Source organism: Podarcis vaucheri (genome assembly GCF_965113315.1).
Source record: "Podarcis vaucheri genome assembly, chromosome: 2".
Lineage (NCBI taxonomy): Eukaryota > Metazoa > Chordata > Lepidosauria > Squamata > Lacertidae > Podarcis > Podarcis vaucheri.
The window spans coordinates 56,626,835-56,654,346 of record NC_138760.1 but is presented as its reverse complement, the minus strand read 5'-3'; the positions used below and the strand labels follow the sequence as shown (position 1 = coordinate 56,654,346).

The following is a 27,512-nucleotide window of genomic DNA, read 5'->3' as shown; positions in this document are numbered from 1 at the left end:
GCTCTCTAATTCTTTGGAGCGTAGCTACATGTTCCTCCAGTTGCTGGACTTTGTCTTTTAAAAGGGCAATCAACATGCAATTGCTGCAGGTAAAGCTGCCTGCAACCTTTGGCAAGATGGCAAACATTGCGCAGGAATCGCAGGCGACTGCAGCTGTTCCCTCCCCTTCCATCTTGAGATCGTGTCGTTGGGGGTGGCTACAGAGGTCCTCCATCATAAAAAGCTTGAAGACAGGACAAATAACTTCCCACACAAAAAAAACCTAGGTCTCCCCCAACAAACGTTTGAGACTAGCTCCCCTAAATTTAAAAGATGGGTATAACTGCGCGCACCGCTAGGCGCGCGCCGCTGCCCTGCAAACTCTGATAAGCTCCTCCCACAGCTAATCCCCTGCCTCAACAGAAACCCTGCCCCCTCTGACCTTTACACAGGGAAAACAGCTAATCAGCCACAAAGAAACCCCCACACACAAGAAAAACCTTTTTTGCTCCTTCTTCAACTGCTGCCCTGCCAGTAAAGCTCCATACTGCCAAGATTTGTGATGCAGTATGTACACCATGTTGAGAACTTGCTTGCAGTGCCAACGGTCACTTACGATCAGGCTGGGGTCAGCATAAGCCCTGTGGAGATGCATGTCAATCCAGCAGCCAACTCCCATCCAGACCAGCTTTCTTTAGCACTACAGACAAACTGGCATTCAACGTTAGCAGCCATGTGCAGAAAAATAAGGCAAACCATGAGCACTTTGCACGAGTTCACACACGTGTGATCAAACCAAAACAATGGAGGACGACTTGCATTTACAACTCAGCCATCCTAGATAAAACTTTGAGAATGGGGCTTCATATTTCCTTGCATCGCCTCAAACACAGTGTTTTTCCACGGAGGAAGCTCACACCATCAACTGCAAGTCATCACATGATAAGCCACAGAATGATGAGCCACCCAGTGGTGACCAGGCATGTGTGAATCAGCCTGAGCAAGTGAAGACAATAATGAAATAGATTAGTAATGATCTAGGGTTGCTGGGTTGTTGTTTTTTTAAGAAAACTGATTGAGGTCAAATGAGTCATTTAGGAGTGTTATTTGTGTTGATCTCGGTAGCTGGTTCCACTTCTGGTGACTCAGAAGTGCCTTAGTGCCACTGCTTCTGAGTGAGGTGCCCACCTCAAGTGGCAGAAGTGCTAGAGGCAGTGTTCTTCCAGTCCCACTGCTACCAGCAGCAGTGGTGAGAGGAGGCATTCCAACGTGTGGTGCTGTCACTCGTCTTTCCCTCCCCTGGGTTAAGAAGCTGAGCAACAACACCTTGAGGAGCACCCCAATTCCCACTGAGTTCAGTGAAGGCCAGGATGTGGGGGCAGCGGAAGTGGTGAGGTGTGGCACTGGTGGGACAGGGGGTGCCAATTCCCGTTTTGTCTCAGTGGTCGCCCCTGCTTATCCTTGCTGATGCAGTCGCCACTGAAACAGATCTGACCTAGTTCCTGTCTTTCCTTACTCCTTTAGGCCATCTTGTTTGTGAACAAGTCATGGAAAGTCACTCTTTGTTGATGAAACATATTGCTGGGCTGACTTCTTGTTTATTTCTTGAAACATTTACCGTACTTTTCTGTGTATAAGATTAAGGGGGGGTTACTTTAAAATAAAGTTAAAAAACTAGGGGCGTCTTATACACAGTTGTGCATAAGCCCATTTTCTAAATTTGGGGTCCCCAAACGTAGGGGGCTTCTTATACATGGGGGCATCTCATACATGGAAAAATATGGTATATGTCACTTTTAAGAGGTGAAGTCCTCTTTTGGTGACAACTTCCAGTAACATATGACAACAACAGCAACAACAATATTGGTGGTGCCAAACCCCATAAATCTCTGGCCCCCTCTCCTAGGTCAATCCCCTGGCCCCCTGCCTCCACCACACACTCATCAGAGCCCTGCTAGTCCCTGACAGCCTGTCATGATAAGGCCTGCCTTGATATATCCATTTGGCAGCATGTTTTACAAAGGTTCCTCTCTATCTACTTGAAGCAAAGGCTTCTATGGCTTGGTTACATCATGATGGACAAGGGAAAACTCAAAGCTGTTTAGGTGAACTGAACCTCTATTGTTCTGTATCCATCATAAGGGGCTGTGTTTCTGCCGCACAGGCCACACAGAGTGTTTTCTTGGCCGTCAGGCAAACTGCTGGTTATTTCTTGGTTTACCAGCCTCACACTTATAATAATATACAATTAAACCAGGATGCACTTCCTCGTGGCTCCTTTGACTCCTAAAAGGATAGCCCAGAATGCAATGCAAGATGACATAACTACACACACACACACACCCGTGCTATATGGCACATATAACTTACATGAATATAGTTTCAGCCATACCACAAATTAAATGTTGCCGTGATTCTCAAATTATGTTCTATCACGCAAAAATGGTGAATTCTCTTAGGTCAAGGGGTACAAGGAGCATTTTCTCCCACAGCATATGGTTTCTAGACAAGGAGAACAGGAATGGAAGCCAACTCTGCTAGAGAATTTCAGCACTAGCCCTTTTCTCCATTTTCGACGCCATTTTGATGCAAGGAACCCAGGCAATGTTTTCTCTGAACTGCTCCCCTATTCTTCTTCATTTCTGTCAGGGGTTCAGGAGCTGAGGCACAGGAAAGGGAGGAAACGGAGAGCGAAGGGGAGGAAGACGAAGGAAACATGAGCGATGACGGGGGCCCGAGATCTCCGAGTCTTTCCAGTGAATCGGAAGATTCACAGAAAGGAGCGCCAGTGGTCAGAGCAAGGGGGGCACCTAGGGGGACACCTCAGGAAGAAGGGACCAGAGGGGACTCAGAGAGCAGCAGTTGGAAATCGGGGCCAGCTTCCCCACCAGAATGCAGTAGGGAGGAAGGGTCCCAGGTATCGGGATCAGGCGACTCGCCATAGGCGGGAGGGTTTGAGTCAGAATTGGCCACACCTCCGTCGGGGAGTGAGGAAACGGTCAAGAGGAAGGTGAGAAGTTGGGCGCGCGCGCCAAGTTCAAATGCGCAGGAAGGCGGCACAGTAAGCAGCCCGGAAAGGGAGCCAGGTCCTAAAGCCCGCCGCAAAGAGGGAGAAGGGTCCGGGGGGTCGGCGTCGGAAGAGTCCAGGAAGGAAGAGACCACGGGGGGCAGAGGGACCCAGAGAAGGAAGGAAAGGCGGAAGAGGTGGAGTAAGGCTAGAGTATTAAGTTGGTGTACAGGAGGCGGGGACTCAGACGGAGCTTCGCCGGTCTAGCTTCTAAGACGTAGAGCTGCACGCTGCAGCTTGGAAATGGAAACTGTAACTCAATAAAGACTTTTATAAAGTGGACGCTGGCTAGCGTGATCCTCTGTGAGCTGGGATCTGGGAGCAGCTCTGACAATTTCCATAAAAATAAATAAATGCTGGTTTATAGTATTTTTTCGAGCTTTCATTGCAATAGCAGTGCATACTTTCCAGTGTGACCTGGCACTATTATCTCACCTGGTTTGGAGGTGTGTGGAGTTGTGGTTTTTTAATGCCTCTCTTCATTCCCTGACTGCTATTGTGCCATTATTTTTACCACCCCACTTCCCATCAGCTGACAAGTTGCTTCTTTTATTGCCCAAACCTCAGCAGCCTCCTTCCCTGGGCCTGCCTCTCAGAGCCAGATTGCTGCTGAGCCTTGCCCTCATTACTCCAGTATACATGGTGCTTTCAAAGACAGGCATTTTAGGGAGCAAAAACTGTGCCATACACTGTATTTCCGTCCCTGAGAGCTGAAGCAGTTTTGATTGTTTTCCGCCTCTGCAAATGTGTTTTTTTGAAAAGGGTTTGATAAAAGAACACTTGGCCATGCTAAGGGAGTTGACACCTACTGGCTATGTTTCTAAAAGGTTAGTAGAATACCAAGATATCAATCAATTTTTAGTAAGAAGTTTCTTTTGTGATGGATTAGCCAAGCTCTTACTGGGTTTGTTTATGGCTTCTCTGCTAATGTTGTCTTTGTTCCAGCGATCACCATTAGAAATAAGGTTGCAGTCAGGGTTGCTCTGGCTTAACCTAAAGAAAGTTGCACAATATTTTCACTGGCATCTACTAGGTCCTTCCTAACTGCATTTAGAGTTGCAGGCATGTGTGTGTGTGTGTGTGTGTGTGTGTGTGTGTACACACACATGATGATGATCATGATGATGATGATGACACACACACACACACACACACACACACACAGTTCATACCAGCGCCCTGGAGTTTACTACAGCAAATAAGGGGTGCAAGGACTGCAGTTACGCAAATAGGATATGGCATGCATCTTTCAAACTGTTCCCCATGACCAGCTGGATTGTTGCATCCCAAAAAAAGCAATGTTTTCCCACAGGGCAAAGGTTGTCCCCCTTCTGCTCACATGTATACTGAGAAGAACATTATGTTCCAGTGCACTTGCTAGAAGAGAATTATGGGGCTGCTGGCCCTAAGGGATGATCATTAAAATGCCTTGGTACTGAAATGTTCTCAGCAGCTTTGACGTCTATGAAAAGCCACATGGGAAGGGTCACACTTCCCTGTGAAACAGTTTCACCTTAGGAACACAAGACAAGCTGGCTTGGCTTTTCCTGTTGTCATTTCCTCAATATTATTAGCTTACCTCCTCCTTCCAAAAACACCTCCACCGTTGGTCCTACCAAACATCTATTATTGTCTTTTACTGATCTGCTATTTTGAGGCATACCACATCCTTTTAATGGGAAGTACAAAGATCAAAACAAATCATAAAAGTGGTTAGGCCAAGATATTCAAACTAATCAGAAAGACAGGCAGAGCAAAAATAATAATATTAAGAAGAGAAGAAATGGAAGAAATGAGCTAACAGGAAGGGTTTGAAGCCGAAAGAGTACTTTCCAACTGAAAATAAACTGAAAGGGCTAGGTTTTAAAAATTACTTTATCAGCCCATTCTTCCACACATAAACACCGACAAATATCCTGTCTCAGGCTCAAACCAGAAGTGAATGGTTCATCATATTATTCCAGCTCCACTCACATATAACATGTGAGGCAGCCTTTAAGAAGAACCATTTGCTCCAAGAACCTTCATTTGTTTTGGGCCCAAATAAGTACTTACCACAGTCAACGCTAAGGGGAAATGAGGTTCAAAAGAAGGGGGGAGATTCACAGCCCCTCTCCCATATGCTCCTTTTACTATTCAAACTTTATATGTGAGTGGGCCAGCCTTGAAAAAAAGAGATGTGTTATCTGTAATCACCACACTGAGATTGGCCCTCACACATTGGCTCCTAAGCCAAGACATATGACCAGATAAATAAATGTTTCTGATTTGGGAACTTTCGGGAACAGATCCTGACAGAATGGACCCATTGCTTCTGAGATGCCAAAGACTGAATTGTGTCCTAGGAATTCAAAGTAAATTAAGCTGAGGAGAACTGCTGTTGTGACACTGGGACAACGGGAGGCGCAACAGTCAAGTATCAGTGATCTTCAGATAATGAAGTCCATTGCCTGGCTCACTATAGAAAGCGCCTTTAGTGAATAGAGGCAAAATGTGAAGGAGTCAGTACACTCCTCAGACCCCATGGTAAGAAAAGGGACTCCTGTGGCTAAATACCGCCCTCCCATGGCTGAATTTCAGACTCTGTCAATAATTGCTGGAGTTAGCGAGGTCTTTGACAAGGATGCTGGTTTAACAAGCAGCAAAATGGGTCCTGTGAGGGAGACGAAACGTCCATCAGATAGACATTTTGAAAAGCACGTCATCTGTTCCTGTTGAGGTCAGAAGAACTAGATGACCAAGGTTCTCTTAAAAAATATTTCTTCTTAGGGCAAGGTTTCCTATCAAGGCTAACCATTTGGACCATCAGGGCCTCAGGAGCAGTTTAGGCACTTTATTTAGGACAGAATTTTAAAGACCCAGATTTGTGTGCTTTGGTTGCCAGGTAATTTCCTAGAGATGGTGCTTTTAAATTTAGATGTTCAAAAGCACTAAGCAAGTACTCTGTTCCTCCAACAGTCTTCCCACCCATCTTCATTCCCTTCCTGTGCTGGGGCAAATGTAGTTTTACTAGCCACAGCAGAGGTCCTCCAATCTTGTACTTTATTCTTAGCCAACCTCTTTTGATGGAAAAACTACAATGGGTATGTACATGTGTCCTCCATTCCTAGTTGAACAATAGAGCACCCAGCCAAAAACACAAGATCCTCCTTTTGAAAACATGGGTCTTATTTTCCCTTGGAGAATGTCGTGCTGATTTCAGGAAGCTAGCTATATAAAATGAGCTACCTAATGATACAGTCAGCCCTGTCAGCCAACCTAGCACAAATCGACAGGAATCAGATGCACTGCACACACATCTGATCTTTAAAGTAAGTGCTATGCATCTATCCCTGTAAGTAATGCCATGCGCATAAAGGAGCATCAAGCACGTCTCTGGTGTATATTTTTGCAAGCTGGTGTTGTGGCCAAGTTACCGCATTCCGCTATATTTAACTTTCTGGCCCTTTATCGTGTATTTGGAGCTTGCCATTCAGAATTTGTGCAAGCATTTATATCACCATCTCTGCTTCAAAACATTTCCCAAAATACCCTGATTACAGATCTGCACCGTCTCTTGATAATTTGCCTTGCAATGTGGCAGGGAGTGGCTCTGTTTTCAGTAGGGCAGGTCTGGCTGGCAGTACTCTCCATGCCACCTAAGACGCTGACTTCAGTTCCCAGCAGTTGGGACTCTGCTTCTTGGAATCTGCCTGACTCTTTTGGTTTCATGTGTTTGGTGGTGACCAAACTTCCTTACTTTGATTTCTGTACCAAGACAGGAGTTCTAGAAATACACACCACTTTTTTTTTTTTTACATGACGCAGGTAGATCTATTCTTAGATACAATTGCACAAGTCTGTTCAGCTGACTTTGTTCTGCTAACATCCTTGTCCACACCCACCCTCGTAAGTTTGTGACTTGGCTTGCAGTTTCCTAAATGGAACCATTCAAAAGTTATTAAAGTGCAGCCCTCAATGAAACGACAGAATCGCTAAGTCAACTTCCAGCTCTAATTCTCTCTCCCCCGCCCCCCCCCGGCCGCCCTCCAGCTACTACATTAATGGGACCAGATTTTACACCTCTATTACTTTCTCTTTGAAGTAAGGGAAGAGGATGCATTGCTATAAATACCAAATTAAAATTTGTTCCCTGTTAAACCCCAAAGCGAAGGATATGAGCCAATCACAACTCAAAAAAGAAATATTATCCTATCTACTCACTGTGCTAAAATTAACACATATTAACGCTGCAATATTGGTTTACCCTTAGGGTCCTAACCATTAAAACACATCAAGGAAATAACTTCATTTCTCTTCCCCCACACCCAACCCAAATTTTCTTTTTTAGCAGAGGCATTAAAAAAATTCTAGTGCACCTTCCTCCTCTTCCAGGCCCCAAAGAGTGTCACACACCATATATGTAAAAGTAATTATGGCAGCATAGAAAGCTGCCTTCTATCATACCTTTAAAGCACATTAATTCCCCACCCCCCCCAAAAAAAACCCTAGGAACTGTAGTTTATATCCAGTTCCCAGAATTCTTTGGGGGAAGCAATGTGCTTTAAAAGTGCATTCAATGTATGGTGTTGATGTGGTTGGATAGTCCATCAAACTCAGTCTTCTTTGGCTCCAGGGTACCAGCCCTAGCTGCAGATGGTAGGGTTTATACCCAGGACCAAGCTACCACTGAGTGATGGCCTTGCCTCTGGGCAACATAAAGCCTATAAAAACATTACAAGCATTGTAATGCAGCATACATTACAGCATGCATCTCCTTTGGTGGCTAAGTATGAGCATGAGGACTTGGAGTACAGTATTTTAAGGCAGGAAATTGTATTCGGCGCTAGATTGGGAAGTGGTGTGTTTCATATGGCTTGCTTCCTGCACCTGGCAACAGTTCTTTCGAAGCCTTCTGGGCAGGCACCGTGTCACTGTTGCATCTCAAACACCCCTGGCACTCCACTGGAGCTAAATAACTGGTTAGTAGTAACAGCAACAGTTGCAGAAATCCAAAACGTCTACAGTCTATACAGCCGCCGTTTAAACGATTTAATAACAAACAACAGGGAAAAGTTACAGGAAGTCAATGGGGGCATTAAGGATAGGTTACAAAAATGTAATCTAAATTTGGATGGATGAAGCTATTGAGCAGCAAAGAGTCCTGCAGACATGTCTCTGCCCCTAGTCCACTCTCCAATACAGAATATCCTACTGGGTGCTCTATATATAGCTGCTACAACATAGGTTCTTCATATATAGCTGGCTAAAGCACATGCATAAGTTTAATCCACTTGACTGCTGTCTGATTTCAAGATTCGTACCCTTTGAATTGGGAGACTTGGACACTTTTTGAATTGGAGGATATTCCTCACTTCCTGCTGGTGGAGAATAGCAATTCAGGATTATTATTATTTTTTTAAGTGTGGGAAGCTGATTACTAGCAGCGCTGAATACTAGCATGTCATCTGGGGCTCTTGGGAACATGGATTCAGCATTCCTGAAGGAAACAAATGAGACATGTCTCTGAATGCCAGTCGCTGGGAATCACAAGTGGAGAGAGCGCTGTTGTCCTCAGGTCCTGCTTTTGGCTTTTCCAAAGGCATCTGGCTGGCCACTGTACAAACAGGATGCTAGACTGGATGGGCCAGTAGGTCTGATCCAGCAGACTCCAATTGCATTCTTGTGACATGTAGCAGGAATAATGACAACAACAACAACAACAACAACAACAACAACAACAATAATAATAATAATAATAATAATAATAATAATAAATTATTAGCCCACCCATCTGGCTGGGTTTCCCCAGCCACTCTGGGCGGCTTCCAACAGAATATTAAAATACAATAGTCCCTAAACAGGGCTACCTTCAGATGTCTTTTAAAAGCCTGGTAGTTGTTGTTCTCTTTGACATCTGTTGGGAGGGCGTTCCACAAGGAGGGTGCCACTACCGAGAAGGCCCTTTGCCTGGTTCCCTGTAACTTGGCTTCTCGCAGTGAGGGAACCACCAGAAGGCCCTCAGCACTGGACCTCAGTGTCCAGGCAGAACAATGGGGATGGAGACACTCCTTCAAGTATACTGAAGAAGAAAATATTGACCTTTCATCAGAGCATATTGCATCTTGTCGAGCCATTAGAAATCCTCATACCCATCCTCCACACAAGCTGAGTTCAGCAAATACACCAGCTGCCCAAATTCCAGGTCCCACATTGCTTCTTTCTCTCCATTGCGTTGAAAAGGTACCATTCCTTTCATGTTTAAAAAAACTCAAACATGTATCCTGCCCTTCTCCCAATAAGCTGAGAGTGGTGTAGCCGTAATTGTGGCTCTCCGTAGACCTTTCAAATTCAACTTATGCAATATAACCACAGGGAAGACATTTGTACAAATACATTCATACACCTCCATGTTGTTAGTCTCATACTCCCCATAGGAAAAGGCTACAGTGTTTTCTTTAAAAATTAGCCTACACATTTAGATAGATAGATAGATAGATAGATAGATGATAGATAGATAGATAGATAGATAGATAGATAGATAGATAGATAGATGATAGATAGATAGATGATAGATAGATAGAGATAGATGATATAGATAGATAGATAGATAGATAGATAGATAGATAGATAGATAGATAGATAGATAGATGATAGATAGATAGATAGATGATAGATAGATAGATAGATAGATAGATAGATAGATGATAGATAGATAGATGATAGATAGATAGATAGATAGATGATAGATAGATGATAGATAGATAGATAGATAGATAGATAGATAGATGATAGATAGATAGATAATAGCATATTGTGCCTGTGCAAACACAATCACTTTTAATATGAAATGCAGCGTTTACATATATGCACATTGTGCACATGCCTTCGTGGGAAAATAAGCATGGCTTTTGTTATTTCCATTCCTGCAAACTGAGCGGAAGGCATCAAACAGATCTGATCAATTTGGCTCAGCTACCCACTATTTGCACAACAGCAGGCTGTAATCCTATGCACACTTACCTGGAAGTAAACCCCATTGTCATGTGGGACTTATATTTGAATAAACAGGCACAGAACTGTGTTGTTAAAACACTAGCATCAGGACAAGTGCATAAACGCCATTAGCACATAATATTTTGATGCAACCAATGGAGTCCACTGATTTCAAATGGATTGCTGTCAGATTTTAACTGGTTTATGGATTGGGCTTTTACTCCTTATTTAAGAGCTTTAACGTTATTTAAAACACTTCCCACGACATTGGTGTGAAAGTGCTGTACAATACATACAAATGCTAGAAGCACTATAAATGAGCACCCTCAGAGGACTAGCCATTGCCATGGGGCCAAAGGGAAAAAGGAAATTCCATAACACAGGGAGAAATTGATGGGTGGTGAGATACTCTGAGAGAGCCCTTTCTAGCTATTCATAGACTACCCCCTAGGTATGCGTGTGACCTTAAAATACCTCAAGGATCCAGTCTAAATGTCAGCAATTGTACTATCCTCTGTTCACATTCAAAGCAGTGACCAGAATATGAAAACATATCCTTCCCTTGCTTAACCATCCAGTTTTCTGACAAAAACAGTGTATAAGGCAATTTGCTCTGCTTCTACCGGTGCTTACTAGAATAGGTCAACCTAGAATATCTTGAATGTATTAAAAATGGGTTTGTGGATTTCTGCAAGCAGATGCACCCAAAATCCAAAATGACAGGCTACCAGATACACATGACCATGGCCTTTGAAAACGTCGAGAATAGTCTGTTCCCTGAACCTGGACAAGTTGTGAATCCCAAGACTGCCCATGGGAACCAGACATATTTGAAGACCTTTGCCCCTGGTGTCCCTTTTCAGATTCAGAGAGAGAGAGAGAATGATGAGACAGCTTCCTTGTAAAACATCAGACATGATTAAGTGCGGAATCTGAATACTTGAAGAAGAATGCACTTAGGAGACAAAGAGTAAACAAAAAGTGAGCCATAGGAGCATAACCCTAATATTATGAAATTATAACTTATGTTCAAAAATAAAAAGTAAATAGCAGCTAATGTGCTAAAACTACTACAATACCTGGTAGATGATGATGATGCATGTTTTGGTATTTAGTTAGTTTATATGTTTCTCTTCTTCCCAAGGGAGCCCAATGCAATGTATAACATAGTAAAAATACCACCATTTACAACAATACGTAAACCATCTAAAAACTACAAGATTAAATCAACAGCATAGCACAGCACCAGCACTGCTTGATTTGAATCAGATTTCCTTTTCTCCTGAAAGCCTGGGCAACTACAGAGCTACAGAGACACCCCACCCCACAGGCTATGGCTTTCAAGAGGTTGCCAGTCTCAAAGCAAACACCAGTAGGAATTGGAGAAGGCACTTACAAGATTTCTTAGCCTACCTTTCAGCAACAAGAACCCCCAAGGTAGCTTAGAACATGGACATAAAACACATGTGGTTCCTTGAATGGAACAAAGCTAGAAACTGTTTGTTATGTACTGAGTTGAATAGGATCCAAACTGCAGCAGTCTGATTGGTCCTAGAACAATAGGATCCAAATTGCAGCAGTCTGATTGGTCCAAGAACAATGCAGCAGTATGATTGGTTGGCAGGAACCACCCAATCATGCTCCAGATATAAGTGAATCCACAACCTGATTGGCTTACAGTAGAATTCCAGAATTAACCAATCATGTGCAGCCCATCCTGTAAATAATGTATATAAAGCAGATACTTTGAGGGGACTTTCATTCATTCCTCCTCACCACCATGAGCTGAATAAAGAGCATGAAATCACTTTGCGACTCTGAGTATATTTCACTGTTGTAATCTAACAACAAACATGTTGTGATTTAATACAGGAAGCCTCCGTCTTTAATAACCTTCCAGCTTGTTCTCTCTCACTTCCTCTCTGTAGTCACCCACAACCCTTCACTCCTTGTTCCTTCCAGCCCATCTTTTCCCCTTGGAAAGGACAGCATGTGCTAGCCTTGCATTGTTCCCATAGGCATTCTGCCCCTAGGAAAACCATTGGACTGCTGTAGGCAGCCAAGCCACCTTGGGGTAAAGTAACATCCAAACCGGCCCAATTTTTAAAGGAGCCATGCAACTAGCCACTAACTCTCTAGGGGCAAGTAAAAATTCCTTCCAGTAACTTCCTACCACATCACACTTAAGTACACAAAAACAGCTCAGCTGGTTTTAAGGACAGGCTTCACACCAAAGATATCACTGGGTTTCATTTAAATCTATTTGGCAGGCAAATGATAAATGTAGAAGGAGCAGGAGAAACAACCAGAAATTAGGCCTACTGCTTTGTCTTGGCAGCACAGACACAGTCCTCTTTCTCCAATACCACCACCTTACAAAAATCAGAAAGTTGCCCTGACACTATTTTACAAAACTGTTCAAGAAGTGACAGATGGTAGGTAGATTCACTTTGAAAGAAAACCCTTTTCTTTTTGAGATACAAATACACTCATTTTAGAAGAAAAAAAAAATGGGTGGTCCATTACGTAATTATATCATCATACCATGAGAGACCTGAGCTAGCTGGTACATTTTTTGTGGGCTAGTTAAAATGGTTGCTTTAACTTGAATACATACCACAGTGGTGCACATCAGAGCATATGACGGGGGGGGGGGGTGTTGGGTCAGGATGAAGCTTTCTCTTATAATATACACTGCTAATGAGTAGATATGTGATATGTTCACACAACAAGGATTTTTGCTCCTTCCACTGGAATTAATTCCCTAAGCCATGAATGGGCTTCAGGGGGGTCTGTGAACAAGGTGCAAAAAACCTGAATTTTCCAATCATTAAAATTATGTGCAAAACTGTGTGTGTGAGTATTTATGTGCAGTTTTCTGAGGTCCCTTGCTTACATCAGATTCTCAAAGGGGTCTGTGACTCCAAAAAGATTGAGAATCACTGCTATAAACTAACAAACCAATCCATACCCTCTTTCCACTAGCGAGTCTGGGGTTTGGATTGGGTGGAGGTGTCAGCAGGGGCAGTCAGGATTGCTTCCTAATTTACTGTGGTCTATTTCCAGCTGCTCAGAAAAAGTTTCTTTGCACATGCAGCTGAGACAACTTGAGCTCCTATTTCTTCCATTGATGTTATCAACTCTGTTTTTACTTTAGTTTAGCTTTTGTTATCATGTGAAAAACAATGAGGGGAAATGTTGTACAAGTGTATCACTTTGCAACCTTGAGGAGTTAAAACCTCCAGGCTATGTGAACATGCGATAAACTGGCTTCTGCCCATTAATCCTACGAAAAGTATGCTATTGTTTGGGAGTGGGACCATTTGTTTCTTCAGTTGGCTGATGTCTTCATGTTTCATGTAATCATTAACCACAGGTAAGCAAATTAATTCTTTTGTATCATAACAGGTCTGTCCATAGTTTATTTTTGTGAACGTTCCAGGACTGGATTCCGGTCTTTTCTTTTCTTTTCTACAAACAGCTAGTGACTGTTAAATCAGTTTTCCATCTCTATTATTGTGCTTCCTTCAGCACTGAAGTAAAACATGTACACTGCCTGACGCCCCTGGATTGTGGAATAAAGATCCACAAAAGTAAGAAAATACATGAATTATCTTTGCCCTCTATTGAAAACAAATAAGAGTTAGCATGCTTTTGCTTCCACCCACAGCAGTCTTTAAGAAGTATTGCCTTCTTCATATCATCTGTGATGTAGTTTCAGTGCTACTTTGGCCATGTGTCCAACTGTACAGTTGATGACAATCCTCAATTTGAAGGTGCTGCCTAGCTGAAGTCTGGTTTAAAGATGAAGAACTGTAAGAAGTGAAAATGGGCCTTGAAGTTGCCCATGAGTAGATTTATGCAAATCTGTGCTTCCCGCTCAATGCACACAGGTTCTTTGTGGCAGCTCCAGAATGCTTCCCTTGCAAATTTTGTGAAAGCATAGCCCTGGCCATTCACTTTAAAAAAAAAATGACCCCCCCCCCCAATGTTACAGTAGCATATTGTTATCTTAACCAACTGCCTTTAAAATGGAAGGCAATGGGACATACTTCTGAGTAAACATGCATCAGGTTGCACAGTCATATATTCCACTGGATATTCACCTTTACATGACAAAGCATTTAGGTGACAGTGAGTGTTGAACACAGTGGTAATTTTAACTCGTATATTTTAAACTGTGCATAAACCCTTGTAGGATGGGCTGGGAACCTGCAGCTCATGGGTCAAATACAGGTGCGGACAGTGACAGACATTGCTTACCTATGTGAATTATGAAATTTGAATTATAGGATTGCAATTAACTATACCCCTGCCAGAAGGAATGTCAATTTGCACATTCATTATCATCATTTTTATTTATTAAATTTCCATACCACCCTTCATTCAAGGATCACAGGGCAGTTTGCAACATAAAAACACAAAAATGTATAATGTAGTAACAAATAAAAACAATATCAGGGAGAGTAAACTTCAAACACAAAACGGAATTAAAGGCAGTCACAAAACAGGATTGATAATTTCCCCTTCACTACCATATTGCATCAGAGTTTTATGAGATTTGCTTATCTCGAAAAGGTTTTAGATTTGCATCCCAGCTCCATCCTTTGTTTGATGTTTGCTTGTGGCAGATTTTACTGAGCATTTAATTTCCCACTGAAATGCACCAGAGCCTTTAATTTTATTTCCTCCTCTGATGCAAGAAGCTCTTACCGTCAGCAGAGAGTATGCGAGTCATGAGAATAATAAACCATGCTATATCTTGAAGGTTGAACGACCCGTTCAAACATGCTGGAGGGAGCAGTATAGCCTGCCCTAAGATGCATGGCTTTCCACGGGCAACAGCCCATTTTATGAGTCATGAAACATAATGCAGTATTGTTGAAAGTTTTGGGCCCATGAGAAATTATCTATGGCTGGACATGGCGAATGGTATAAACTGGCAAGAGACTAGAGTTACGTTCTTCTTCAGAAATGAAATCAGAGAGCCTTGGCCCAAGTATACAGTACTACAAATCATGAAGACTTGCATTTAATTAAAGACGATTTATTTTAAATAGCTGCAATCATGAACATAGGAAAAACTAAATTTTTCTTTGTCGTGAACTGGGGTTATGTGCCAATGATTTCAGGTAAGGAAGAAGCTGTTAACTTTGGAACCTTCGATGGATTTCCCAAGTTCTTTGTTTCTCAACTTCATTGCCTTTCATTTCCGTTCCTGTTAATTTGTAGGATGAAAGACTTTCACTAAAAGGAATGTGTTTCAGGTTGCCCATCACTCCTCAGAAATGGGCACAGAGTGACTTCTCAGTCCCAATAATGAAACGAGAAGAGGTGACTCTCCAAAACAGTCTAAGTTGGAATACAGGATTATTATTGTTTTCATTTTATTTAATTTTTCCTATTTTGGTCAGTTTGGGTGGCTTTAAAAGGGAATTAGTTAAATTCATGGAGCATAAGGCAATCAATGACTATTATACATGGAAGCCACACCTCCATTTCCAGAGACAGGGGAACAAACCGCAGGCAAGGACTCATGTCCTGCTTTGGGCTTTGCATAGACATCTGGCTGGTTACTGTGTGGGGAGAATACTAGACTAGAGGGCCTTTTCTGTGACCCTGAATGTTCTTAACATAAGAAATGCGGAATCATGGATGAACATAGCTTATACGTAATTCCGGCACTGGCTAAACAAGCTTATAGCTTAGGGCCCCACTCTCTTGGGGGCCCCCAAAAAAATTAAAGGGGGGAAAACTGGATGTATATTTACAAAATATAAGATAAAAAAACAAATAAAATAAAACCTACATACAGCAACAGTGTTTTGTGTTGTGTATGCTTCTATGATGTAAATAATGGGCCCTGCCTGCTAGCCTGCTCCCTAAAATATCACTGGTTTGCTCCTTTCTATATACAGTGGTACCTGTATATAGGTAAAACAGTGACAATTTGTTGTTGACAAAGGACAGCTGTGTCAGGATCCGTCCTACTCTCGTGTAGGACACATGCCCGACTGGCATGTTCTCTCCCTCCCGGTCGATCGTTCAGGAGCTTCAAAAGCTTTCAACTGCCTGAACATCACAGCGACTGATGCCAACAGACATTGGCACACTTAAGGATCCGTGGAGGCTTTGCAGCTTGCATAACAGACCTCAGCAACTCAGCATTTTGGCTAATCTACTTTATTTACATATAAACACACACGGAGCACTGCAACATGGCTCCCTCTCTCTCTAGCATCAGACAGCAAACAGAAAGGACAATAGTCCCACTTCATGGAACACAGCAACACAAACATTCTGTCTCCGTCACTTCCCACTCTGTGGAGTCAAAACATACACCACATGTGATAGACAACAATCCCATGACTGCAGACCGGGGAATGAATCTCCAATAAGCTGGACATATAACAGGCCCCATTACCTTCAGTAGCTTAGGGCCTCATCAAACCTAAATCCAGCCCTGACCATAGCAGCTACTTTCATGACTAAAACAACTGCAACTCGCCATTTTCAAAGCAAATCATCGCTACAGAGCAAGTTCTGTGAATCTGTAGCACTGTGAAACAGGAGAGCCTCATTTTATAGAGTTGAGAGATATTACCTGCCATGAGAAACATTCAGTTTGTACCCTTCTTGATGTATCCATGTCGGGACAACATTTTAACTCCAATCAGGTGAATCGTATTAGTTTGGCTTTCATCAGACTTTGGAAATGCAATACCTTTTTTAAACAAAAAAATAGGGCTGGTTTTAAAACCCTCTACGCAGCTGTAGGCAGAATGAATCCTGATTCAAGCTGGAAATGAGGCAAAGTGCTTGTTTGCTTGCTTTGCCGCTAATTCCACTCACCTCTCAGAAAGTTGAGTGTGGGTTTGTTTCTGTAAATATACCTTACTCACTGCACACCTCTGGGTGACTGAATGTATGACCGTATTACTTCTCTGCCAATTTGCCAGTTTAGGCGAGGATTCACTCATCCTTCATCTTGGCACTAACAGAGTGGGGCTCAGTAACAAAGGGCAAATGTGTCATCTTCCTTTAAGCAAATAGCTACCTATAATACACTGCAGATGACTGGATGAAAATTGTACCTGACATTTTCTCTGCAAATCTTCCTTGTTGATCCCAAAACAGCTGCTGGGACTGCAAATTTTAGCACAAAACAATGGGGGTGGTGGTCATATGGCCCTTTTAACTCTTTCTCTTCTGCTTGTTTTTCATTCAAAATCTCCCTCCTTCAGCTGCTTTCTGCCCCTCATAAGAGAAAAGATACGCGTGGTGTGTATTTTAGCCCAAAATGGGAATGGTAAAGTGGTGTTATCTGAAGATGACAGATGAGCAGAAGTTTTTATAACACCTCCAGTACAGAAATGTGAAGTAGCAGCCTGGCAGGTGAGAAATACAGGGTTGGTAATAGCTGGAGTGAGATTGAAAAATGGAATTGAAAAGACTTGCTGCCTGTGGCATCACAAATATTGTTGGTGTGTAGGGCTAGAAACTAAAGTTGTATAAGAGAGAAACAATTTATTACACATCCTTACAAGAAATTATTTATATACAATTTCAAAACAAAGCAAAATTTCCCTTTAAAAAAAAAACAAAACTTGGGTTTTCTGTTTTGAAATTATTCAAGTTCCTTCACTCTTGCAAAAACAACAACACATCATGCTCAAAAGTCTGAATAAAGAGTCAGGGAGGGGGGGATCATGTGACTGCTCCTGCGATTTTTGAATGGATTAGCTCTGGCTATGATCAAGCTCCATCAAGATTCATTTGCCGTGAACATTTGAGTGGTCAGATTTTATTAGAATGAACATTTGCCAATAGCAGATTTTTAAAATTTTATTTACTCTTCCTAGATTTGTTTTCAACCAGTCATTAAATCAGCATGTCATCCTATCCCGGGTAGCCAACACAACACTGATATGACAGGATGAGAGAACTATTTGTTTAGTCTAAAGAGCTCAGCACTTTCACACAAATTTTCATTTGGAGTTGTGGAGGGGTGGATTTAGACTTCCAAACCAATTGGAGATCGTGATTGTCTCACACTGTAAGAGGCAGCCTGGTTTTATCCATTGAAAAGCTAGAGTTTCAGCCTTCTGTTTGACTCCTGACTGAATGCTAAGGTCATGCCAAAGGCCTGTCTAGCCCAACTTCCTGCTTCCCATAGTGTGTACATACAAAGAAGCTGCTTTTTGTTCATAATGTAGCATCTGGACATGAGTTAAAGAAAGGATGCCAAACACACAGACACGAAGCTAACCTTAACATTGTACATGCCGCCACAACACTGAGAATGGCATGCATCCCACTATGACTTCTGTTTGCAGGGTTTGTGTTGTTTTCAAAAGCCAGGGAAGCCTGTTTGTTGGAAATAATAAGGGCAATAAGAGAAACATATGTTGGTGAAATAACACCAGCACCAGCCCTTTCAGAAATTACCATTGGTCTCTAACCTATGAGAAAAGAGCAGAGGAAAAGGGTGCCTGAAGTGCTCATTGGCGTGCCACATCATGGCCATATAACTCCAAGGATGAGTTTGCATGCCTTTTAATGGGGAAACAATGCTACATAAATGTTTATAGTCCCCCAGGGCATTCCTGCTAATGAGAAACCAGAGCTACTCTCGTGCCAGCGTTGTTCCTAGAAACCTTAAATTGGTCACCTTCCTTCTCTCCGTTATGGGCTACAGGTTTTCCCCTTCCCATGATGCCTCGGACTCTCCATCCCTTAAAACAACATATGGATAGGAGACAACATTTCAAGCCCTCCGTATTAATCATGTTGACATGCAATGTTTTCCAAGTTCCTGGCTTGGCTGCTGTATTTCTTACATATAAAAGAGACCTCTTCCAAATGAGACTTTTGCTTTTGCAGCATGTGGGTTTAAATTGGTGGGCCACTAATGTGATTAGAGCCCTGCCTCCCTTTCAGCTGCCTTTGTGCTGCTGTGCTGGTCCCTCAGAGGCTACAATTAAGAGTCTGAACTGTATCGTCTTCTCCAGCAGTTCCTGAATGGGAATTACTGGAGAAGCCCTGGATTTAAGAATGCCACGTTGGGTGGCTCAAAAAATCAATGCCCACTAACTCAGTAGATAAAGTTGGCCAAAGTAAGCAATGAAGATGAAGTTGGAATTCAAAGCAAACATTTTCTTATATTCCTAGAGGAATTTTAATTTTTTTAAAGCAAACAAATGTCAAAACCAAGATTAGAAAGGGGGAAAAAGATACCGAGCATGCAGGAAAGAAATATGGCATTGCACTGTGGAATAAGTGCATGTCATCGTCATTGCATGAAATTAACTCCCTCTCCCATTTTTGGCTTCCAAAAAGTTGCATTTTTCATTATTGAGGGGTTGTTTGTTTGAAGAGGGGGTCCCTCTCCCTTTTTTCCAGGAATCAATAGCAGTTTATTATACGGATTACAACAATCACAGTGGAAGGTTTATAAGCATCACACACCTCTGGGCTCATCACATGAAGGATCAAAATATCTACAGCTGGCTGTGCTTGGTAGATTTTGTTGTAACTTTTGCTGGCTTTCTTTAAGGAACAGACCAGAAGATATCATTTAGGTGGAATATAATTGACTCGGCTTTTTAAAGAAAGATGCAAACTACAGATACCTTATCCATAGTAAAGATCTCCTCAAGCACATTTATTTTTAAAAGTTAAAAACAGACGTTTGTTTGTTTGTAAGTATCCAATGGAACAGAACTGGGTAGCAGTTCTTAGTATCCAATATTCGAGTAAATAGACATTTACAGGGTCTCATTTTAGAGCTACATCAGACCAAACAATAATTGCAGCAGATTGTGAAAGCTAATTTTAAAAGAGAAAGAAAGGCATGCAGATCCCCTGCAGACCTTAGTCGTTGAAGAAGCTTGCTATATCCTGAGCATTTTTTGCACCTGTAAGCATTCCAGTTGTCTGCATCTGTCTGTCTAGCGATGTGACGTTGTAGATTCTTCTTAGTAGCTTTGCAAAGCCTGCTCTGCCTGTCTGGGAGTGCAAAGTGTTTAATAGGGTTAGAGAGGAGAGGGTTTTGTGTAAGTTAATACATTAGAAAGAAATCATGCCAGATGCAAACTATGTGCCAGAATGCTACAGTTTCCTCTGCTAGAGCCATTTGATGAAGCAGCCCCCCAGCTCCAGCTGTTGAATTGCCCACTTGCTGCCCTTGTATTCCCACAGTGATATGCAAACCAAATGCCAATGGTCCCACATCATAAATGATTTCAACCTATGCTTAGCCTGTATTCCCTGTTCAGCTGTCACAGCCATTGCTAATGACAAACCAAACTGAAGGCCAGTTGTGAAATAGGCTTTACAAACTTGGGTTGAATAGCATTGCTTCTGTAACACGGCAGAGATTTGTCTGGTGAAAAACGTAAGGAAAGACTTGTGGTTTTACGCAGCCTTTCTGAGAATACAGGGCACATTTCTTCTTTTCTCATGAGAGTCAGCATGGTGTTGTGGTTAGAGGGTCAGGCTCAGACTGGGCAGATCCAGGTTCAAATCCCCACGCAGTTATGAAGAGCGTTGGGTGACTTGGGGCTGAGCACCTTGAAGACAGTCTGGAAGCTGCCGTTAGTGCAAATTGAGTAAGTGGGCCAGCCAGCAGGAATCCTATTGCTTCACTTCTGTGGGAGTTCACTAGCTCCCGATATGCTTCTGAGCCCAATTCACAGTGGTACTTTTGACATATTAAGTGCTAGCTCCTAAAGGAGTAAAAATAAAAAAATTCCTTCCAGTAGCACCTTAAAGACCAACTAAGTTAGTTCTTGGTATGAGCTTTCGTGTGCATGCACACTTCTTCAGATACACTGAAACAGAAGTTGCCGGATCCTTCTATATAGTGAGAAGGTGGGGAGGGGTATTACTCAGAAGGGTGGTGGGAATTGGAGATTGGCAGATAGCTGAGATGAGCCTGTTGACGACTCTTAACGACTGCAATAGGTCTTACAGGAAAAGGCAAGGGGTGAGAAGGTGAAAAATGGCTTAGTCATGTATAATGAGATAAGAATCCAATGTCTTTGTTCATACCAGGTCTCTCCATGGTTTTGAGTTTGGTAATGAGTTGCAATTCAGCAGCTTCTCTTTCCAGTCTATTTCTGAAATTCCTTTGTAGTAAAACAGCTACTTTGAGATCTTGTATAGAATGTCCTGGGAGATTGAAGTGTTCTCCTACTGGTTTCTCTGTTTTGTGATTCTTGATGTCAGATTTATGTCCATTTATTCTTTGGCATAAGATTTGGCCTGTTTGTCCAATATAGAGAGCTGAAGGACACTGTTGGCATTTGATGGCATACACAATGTTAGACGATGAGCAATTAAATAGTCCCGAGATGGTATGTGTGATGTTGTTGGGGCCAGTAATGGTGTTGTCCGGGTGTATGTGGCAGCAAAGTTGGCATCTGGGTTTATTGCAGGCTCTGGTGCCAGTGTCCATGTTAAGTCTGGTTGTAGTATTATTGTGGGTTAGGAGTTGTTTAAGATTGGGTGGCTGTCTGTAGGCAATGAAAGGTCTTCCTCCCAGAGCTTGAGAAAGAGAACTGTCATTGTCCAGGAGAGGTTGTAGATCTCTGATGATGCGTTGTACTGTTTTAACTTTGGAGCTGTATGTGATGACTAGACGTGTTCTGTTGTTTTCTTTTTTGGGTCTGTCTTGCAGCAAGTTTTCTCTGGGTATCAGTCTGGCTCTGTTGATCTGTTGTCTAACTTCATCTGCTGGGTATTTTAGTTCTAAAAAGGTTTGCTGTAGATCTCTTAGGTGAGAGTGTCTGTCTGTAGAATTGGAACAGATGCGGCTGTAACGTAGTGCCTGGCTATATACAATGGACTGTTTGGTATGTTTGGGGTGGTAGCTAGAGGCATGTAGATATGTTTGTCGGTCAGTTGGTTTACGGTATAAGGTGGTGTCTATGCGCCCATCCTGTATTTTTATAGTAGTGTCCAAAAAATGTATTTCTTGCATAGATTGATTCATTGTTAGGTTGATTGTGGGGTGAAAATCATTAAATTTCTGGTGAAAGGTGTCCAGGGTCTGTTGACCATGTGTCCAGATGATAAAAATATCGTCAATGTATCGCAGGTACAAGAGAGGTTTGAGTGGGTAGGAGTTTAGGAAACGTTGTTCTAAATCTGCCATGAAGATGTTGGCATACTGTGGGGCCATGCGGGTGCCCATTGCTGTGCCGCTGATCTGAAGGAACAGGTCATCACCGAATTTGAAGTTGTTGTGGGTAAAGGAGTGTCTCTCTCAACATCGCCCTGCTCTGTCATTAAGATGTGAAAGAGATGCCATAATTAGTGTCACACATCCAGGGCTGCTACATTATATGGTGGCACGAGAAGGGGCTATCTCAAATGTGTAAGGCTCCCTCCCACAGAAGTTTGGTTGGTGCCTATGGTGTTATCGTTTCAGTATCAGCTCAAAACTTATTTATTTCCCTGAGCTTTTAAGTGCTCGGATTTTGTGGAGTCATCCACAGCATTTGTTGGTTTTATGAGCATTGATTGATTTGAGGATTGGTTTAGTCTGCTCCTCTTATGCATGACTATGATGATATGTATTGTATTTATTGCTTTTATATTGCTTTTATATGCTTGTTCTGACTGGTTCCAGCGTACTCTTCCCAGCATTTATCCTATCTTATACATATACATATATAATGACATTGCACTTCTATGAATGCATGAAGCTGCCATATACCAAGTTAAGCCATTAGTACATCTAGTGCAGCAACAACTACTCTGACAGGCAACAGTCCTCTGGGGTCTCAAGCAGAGATTCTTTCCCATCATCTGTTACCTGATTCTTCTTAGCTGGAGATGCCAGGGACTGAACCTGAGACTTTTGGCATGCAAAGTGTGAGTCCTGCCAATGAGCTGCCCCAGGAACACCTGAGACTATTGAGAACTGATATTCCACAAAGAAGCAGCAAATAGAAGCCTTCCATGCTGACTATATTAACTGGGATCATGTTCATCTGATCAAGAATTATGTCTCCTGGATTTGATAATTAACATCAAGAACATGTTACTGCTTTTGTTTCAGCATCTCTCAATGGTGGTGGTTCTGGAGACATTCCCAACACACAGAAAAAGTGAAGGGCATGCAAGAAGTACCTGGAAACATTAATAAATAATACAAATTCCCCTCATGCAGAACATGTTGTGGTTTTTAAAGGGTGTTTTTTTATAAATAAAAAAAGCAGGTTGAACTTTTGCCTTTTCTGATATTTTCTGCTTCAACATGTCAAGTTTACTCTAGGTCAGGAACACAGATTGTAAAACTGAGTGTTTCTCTCAAATGTCACAGCTATATTCTGAGACAAGCACATAGGCCTCTTTCTAAGTGTGGGTCATATGCTAATAATACCATCCCATTACATGCAGTGGAGAAAAGACCAGACTTTGATATCTACCATTCATCTAAAGGAACTATAATGAAGGATATTAAGATAGATATGGCATTGGTGATTATATGTGGTCACCAATAATTTAAAAATGCAAGAAATAGAAACAACAACAACAACAATTTTATTATTTATACCCCACCCATCTGGCTGAGTTTCCCAGTAATACCACTTTGTCTCCCAAAATCCTCCCTCAGGACATGAACCAGGTACACCATTTTTTCCAGTGGTCTTACAAAAGGCAAATAATATTTCCCAGCAGCATTTATCTTGCAAGGTGGGCAAGGGTCATGTAATTTGTTTGTTACTTTTACCTGAAAAGGCAGCTTGAAACGAATAAAAGGCAATGCTATTTGGAAAGGGAAGGGTAAAGTTATAGAACTGATTTCTAGAGCAGTGTTTCCCAACCTTTTTTGGGCAAAGGCACACTTGTTTCATGAAAAAAATCTCGAGGCACACCACCATTACAGCCCCGTGACGTCAGCGCGCAGCGTCACGCCGGGAGGGACATGAATTGCTAGCAAATTACATAATCACCTCTTTGAGGGCTGGCTCATCTTCTCCGAAGGCAGAACCCCATTAATTAACAGGACAGACTCACACCATAGCCAAGACGAGGGGGGAAAACCTCAGTCATGCACAGTCATGCACATGTGGGGGCTAAATGAGGACGAAGACCGGGTAGAGAGCAGGGTTCAAATCACCCCACCTGGCCAGGACAATCCCGGGGTGCTCCCTTGGGCCACTCGCCTGACCCACCTCGCAGGGCTGTTGTTGCGAGGATAACACGGGGAGAACCACGCACGCCCCGGGAGCTCCTTGGAGGAGAAAGCGGGCGATGAATGCAATGCACGAAATATATGAGAGGCGACCAGGTTTTGCAGGTGAGGGGCCCCCGCCAGCCTCCGCTTCCAACACCCGGCGCAACGATGCCGAAGTTTCCCCCCGGGCTCGGCTCGGGGAGCAGCGCGGCTCCCCCCCCGGCTCCCCTTTGCCCTCCCGGCTCTCTCTGCCGCCCACTGGGGACCCCCCTCACCTGCCAAGTCCGGAGCGCCGGTGGAAGTTGCATGCATGCATGCATGCAGGGCGCCGCATTGCCATTGCATTGCACTGCACTCCATGCAACGCCTGCATGCATGCATTGCCTTGCACGCCCGCCAAGGGGTCTCCCCACGGTCCGATGCGTCCCCTCCGGCGCGGATGCAGCATTGCAAAAATAAAAACCCCCGGCGCAGCCCTACCTGGGGGGCAGCCTCCGCCGCTCCGCCTCCGCGGGGATCCCTGGGCTCCATCTTGCCGCCCGATCTCCGCGGGGGCGCAGGCAGGCTGCGCGGGGTCTGCGCAGAAGAGCCCCTGCCCGCCCGGCTGCCGCCGCTGCGCTCATTCCATGGCCGGGAGAAGAGCGCTTCAAACAAAACGCCCGGCCCGCCAGGCCACGCTGGGAAACGTAGTTCGCGCACCCCGCGCGGGTGCGGAGCCCAAGGGCGAGGGGACTACGGATCCAGGCAGCCCCCGCGCTGGGGACGGAGGGGGAGAGGCCGGGTGCAGGGATGGAGGGACAGGTGGGCGAGCGAGTGAGTGAGTGGCAGCCGCCAAGCCTTGGCCGAGAGCCAGGAAGGGCCTCCCCAGAGGAGGAGGAGGAGGAGGGAGGCGCAGAGCGGGAGGGAGGGAGGGAACCCCAGGGGTCATCTAGTGACGGCGCCCCAATCGAAAATTTGACTTAAAAAAAAATCTTTCGAATTTTTTAATTTTTCCCGCGGCACACCAGGCAACATCTCGCGGCACACTAGTGTGCCGCGGAACAGTGGTTGGGAAACACTGTTCTAGAGATGAGAGATGGAGCAGAAAGAAGGAGACGACTGAGTATAATCAAGAAAATGGCTGAGCACTCCACACAGCTCATAATGGAACAGCCCAGATCATCTGTACCTGGGGAAAGTGTGCAGCTATTCCATTAAAAGGAGCAGATGCCTAGCAGATGCTTTGTAAAAAGTGAGTGAACAAAACGTTACTATTCCTCAAGAAGTGCTCAGTGTGAAAACAGCCAAAGATTTTGTGGTTGTCCTGTTTGCCAACCTTGTGTATTTTCTCAAGCTCATCTTGCTCTACATCCAAAATGGAAAAGGTCTATGAAAAGCTCATCTTTTGCTCATAACGGTACACATTCAGAGACAGAGAGGAGGAGAGAATGTCCCTTGCGCATTCAAATGTTTCATGAAATATTCCCATTTTGAGCTTACCTATCAAAGGTGTGCCAAAATCCGCTAAACACAATCCTATCTGATTTTAGGAATTTCCTATATCATGCAAATTTCTAAGTAGTTTCAAACAAGATTGTTATTAACACTTATCCTGTTCATTTTCAGTCCGTCGTGGATTTCATACATGGTACAGTAATTTTAAGCATGCATCATTTATTAGCTTGGGGGGATCAGAATGCTCACTATGGAACGGATGCTGATCTAGTCTTCCATGTTATTTGTTGTTCTAAGGCTTCTAAAAGTGTTTGAAAGGATGCTAAACAAAGGCCCATAAACTTTTTACAAGGCAATGGCAAGCCCATTAGCATTGGAAAGTTATGCACCACCTGACAATAGGCAATATTTCAACTGTGTTTCATCCTACATTAGATAGCATCATTTTTTCCATTCACAGCCTAACCCTTTCATTGCCTCAAAAGCTCATGTGTGGGGCGTTGTCTGCTTTTAGGACTCTGGACATTTATCTAGACCATGGGTAGGCAAACTAAGGCTCAGGGGCCAGACACAGCCCAATCGCCTTCTAAATCCGGCCCACAGACGGTCTGGGAATCAGTGTGTTTTTACATGAGTAGAATGTGTCCTTTTATCTAAAATGCATCTGAAGAAGTGTCCATGCACAAGAAAGCTCATACCAATAACAAAATTAGTTGGTCTCTAAGGTGCTACTGGAAGGATTTTTTTTTATCTTGTTTCAACTACGGCAGACCAACACGGCTACCTACCTGAAACTAGAACCTTGACATTATTAGCGCCACACTTTAACCAACTGAGCTATCCATGCAATCGCATAATGCTTCCCCCAAATATCAGACTTTTCTGCAATGAAAACATAGGGGAAATGTATTAGAAAGTGTGGGATAACCCTTAATTTGACACAATGTCCTCTAGCCTCATCTCAAACAAATCAGTATACATGTCCGATCTTGGGCCTCGATCCCATTATACCTGAAGGAACGTCTCCACCCCCATCGCTCAGCCTGGACACTGAGGTCCAGTTCCAAGGGCCTTCTGGTGGTTCCCTCACTGCGAGATGTGAGGTTACAGAGAACCAGGCAGAGAGCCTTCTTGGTAGTGGCACCCGCCCTCCCATCAGATGTCAAGGAAATAAACAACTATCTGACTTTTAGAAGACATCTGAAGGCAGCCCTGTTTAGGGAAGTTTTTCATGTTTGAAGTTTTATCAGGTTTTTAATATTCTGTTGGGAGCCACCCAGAGTGGCTGGGGAAACCCAGCCAGATAAGAAGTGTATAAATATTATTATTATTATTATTATTATTATTATTATTATTATTATTATTATTATCATCATCTGGAAGCACCCTGTGTGAGAGAGCTAGGGACTGACTCCTTTGTTGTCAGACCAAATTTGAGTTGTAAACACCTTGCATTCCCCTCCCAGTCAACATCTTTTGCCTACAAGGATATCACATAAATGCCACCAGAGTCACAGAAAAATCCTGTACAAGCTGAATATCAGAAACAAGAAGCCTCTTCCAGGAGCTTAAATATTTTTATAAAGACATTCAGGTCATCATTCCTGCACTGCACGCAGTTGAACTAGATGACCCTCAAGGTCGTTTCCAACTCTATAATTCTATGATTTCATAATTCTATGATTTTTTTAAAAACCCTTTTTAAAAAATCAAATATAAAAAAGTTTCTGATGAAATGAGGAACAAAAAAAGTTTAGGTGTTGATCTGTTCAACAGCTGAAATACCACGTCTTGTAAAAATAAAACAGATAACATTTAAGCGACTGTGTGGCTGGAAGAGGCAATTTTTTTTGTTACCCTTTGGGTTTT

General features: G+C 43.1%; 1 long non-coding RNA gene across 1 annotated transcript in view; it reads right to left on the bottom strand.

The window, feature by feature from the left end:
• Window positions 1–505: 505 nt before the first annotated feature.
• LOC309527054 overlaps window positions 506–27,512 on the bottom strand; it is a 60,045-nt gene continuing 33,038 nt past the window's right edge. The window contains exon 3 of the long non-coding RNA XR_014217084.1: window positions 506–690. This is a non-coding gene — a long non-coding RNA (uncharacterized lncRNA). The remainder of the gene's footprint in view (window positions 691–27,512) is intronic.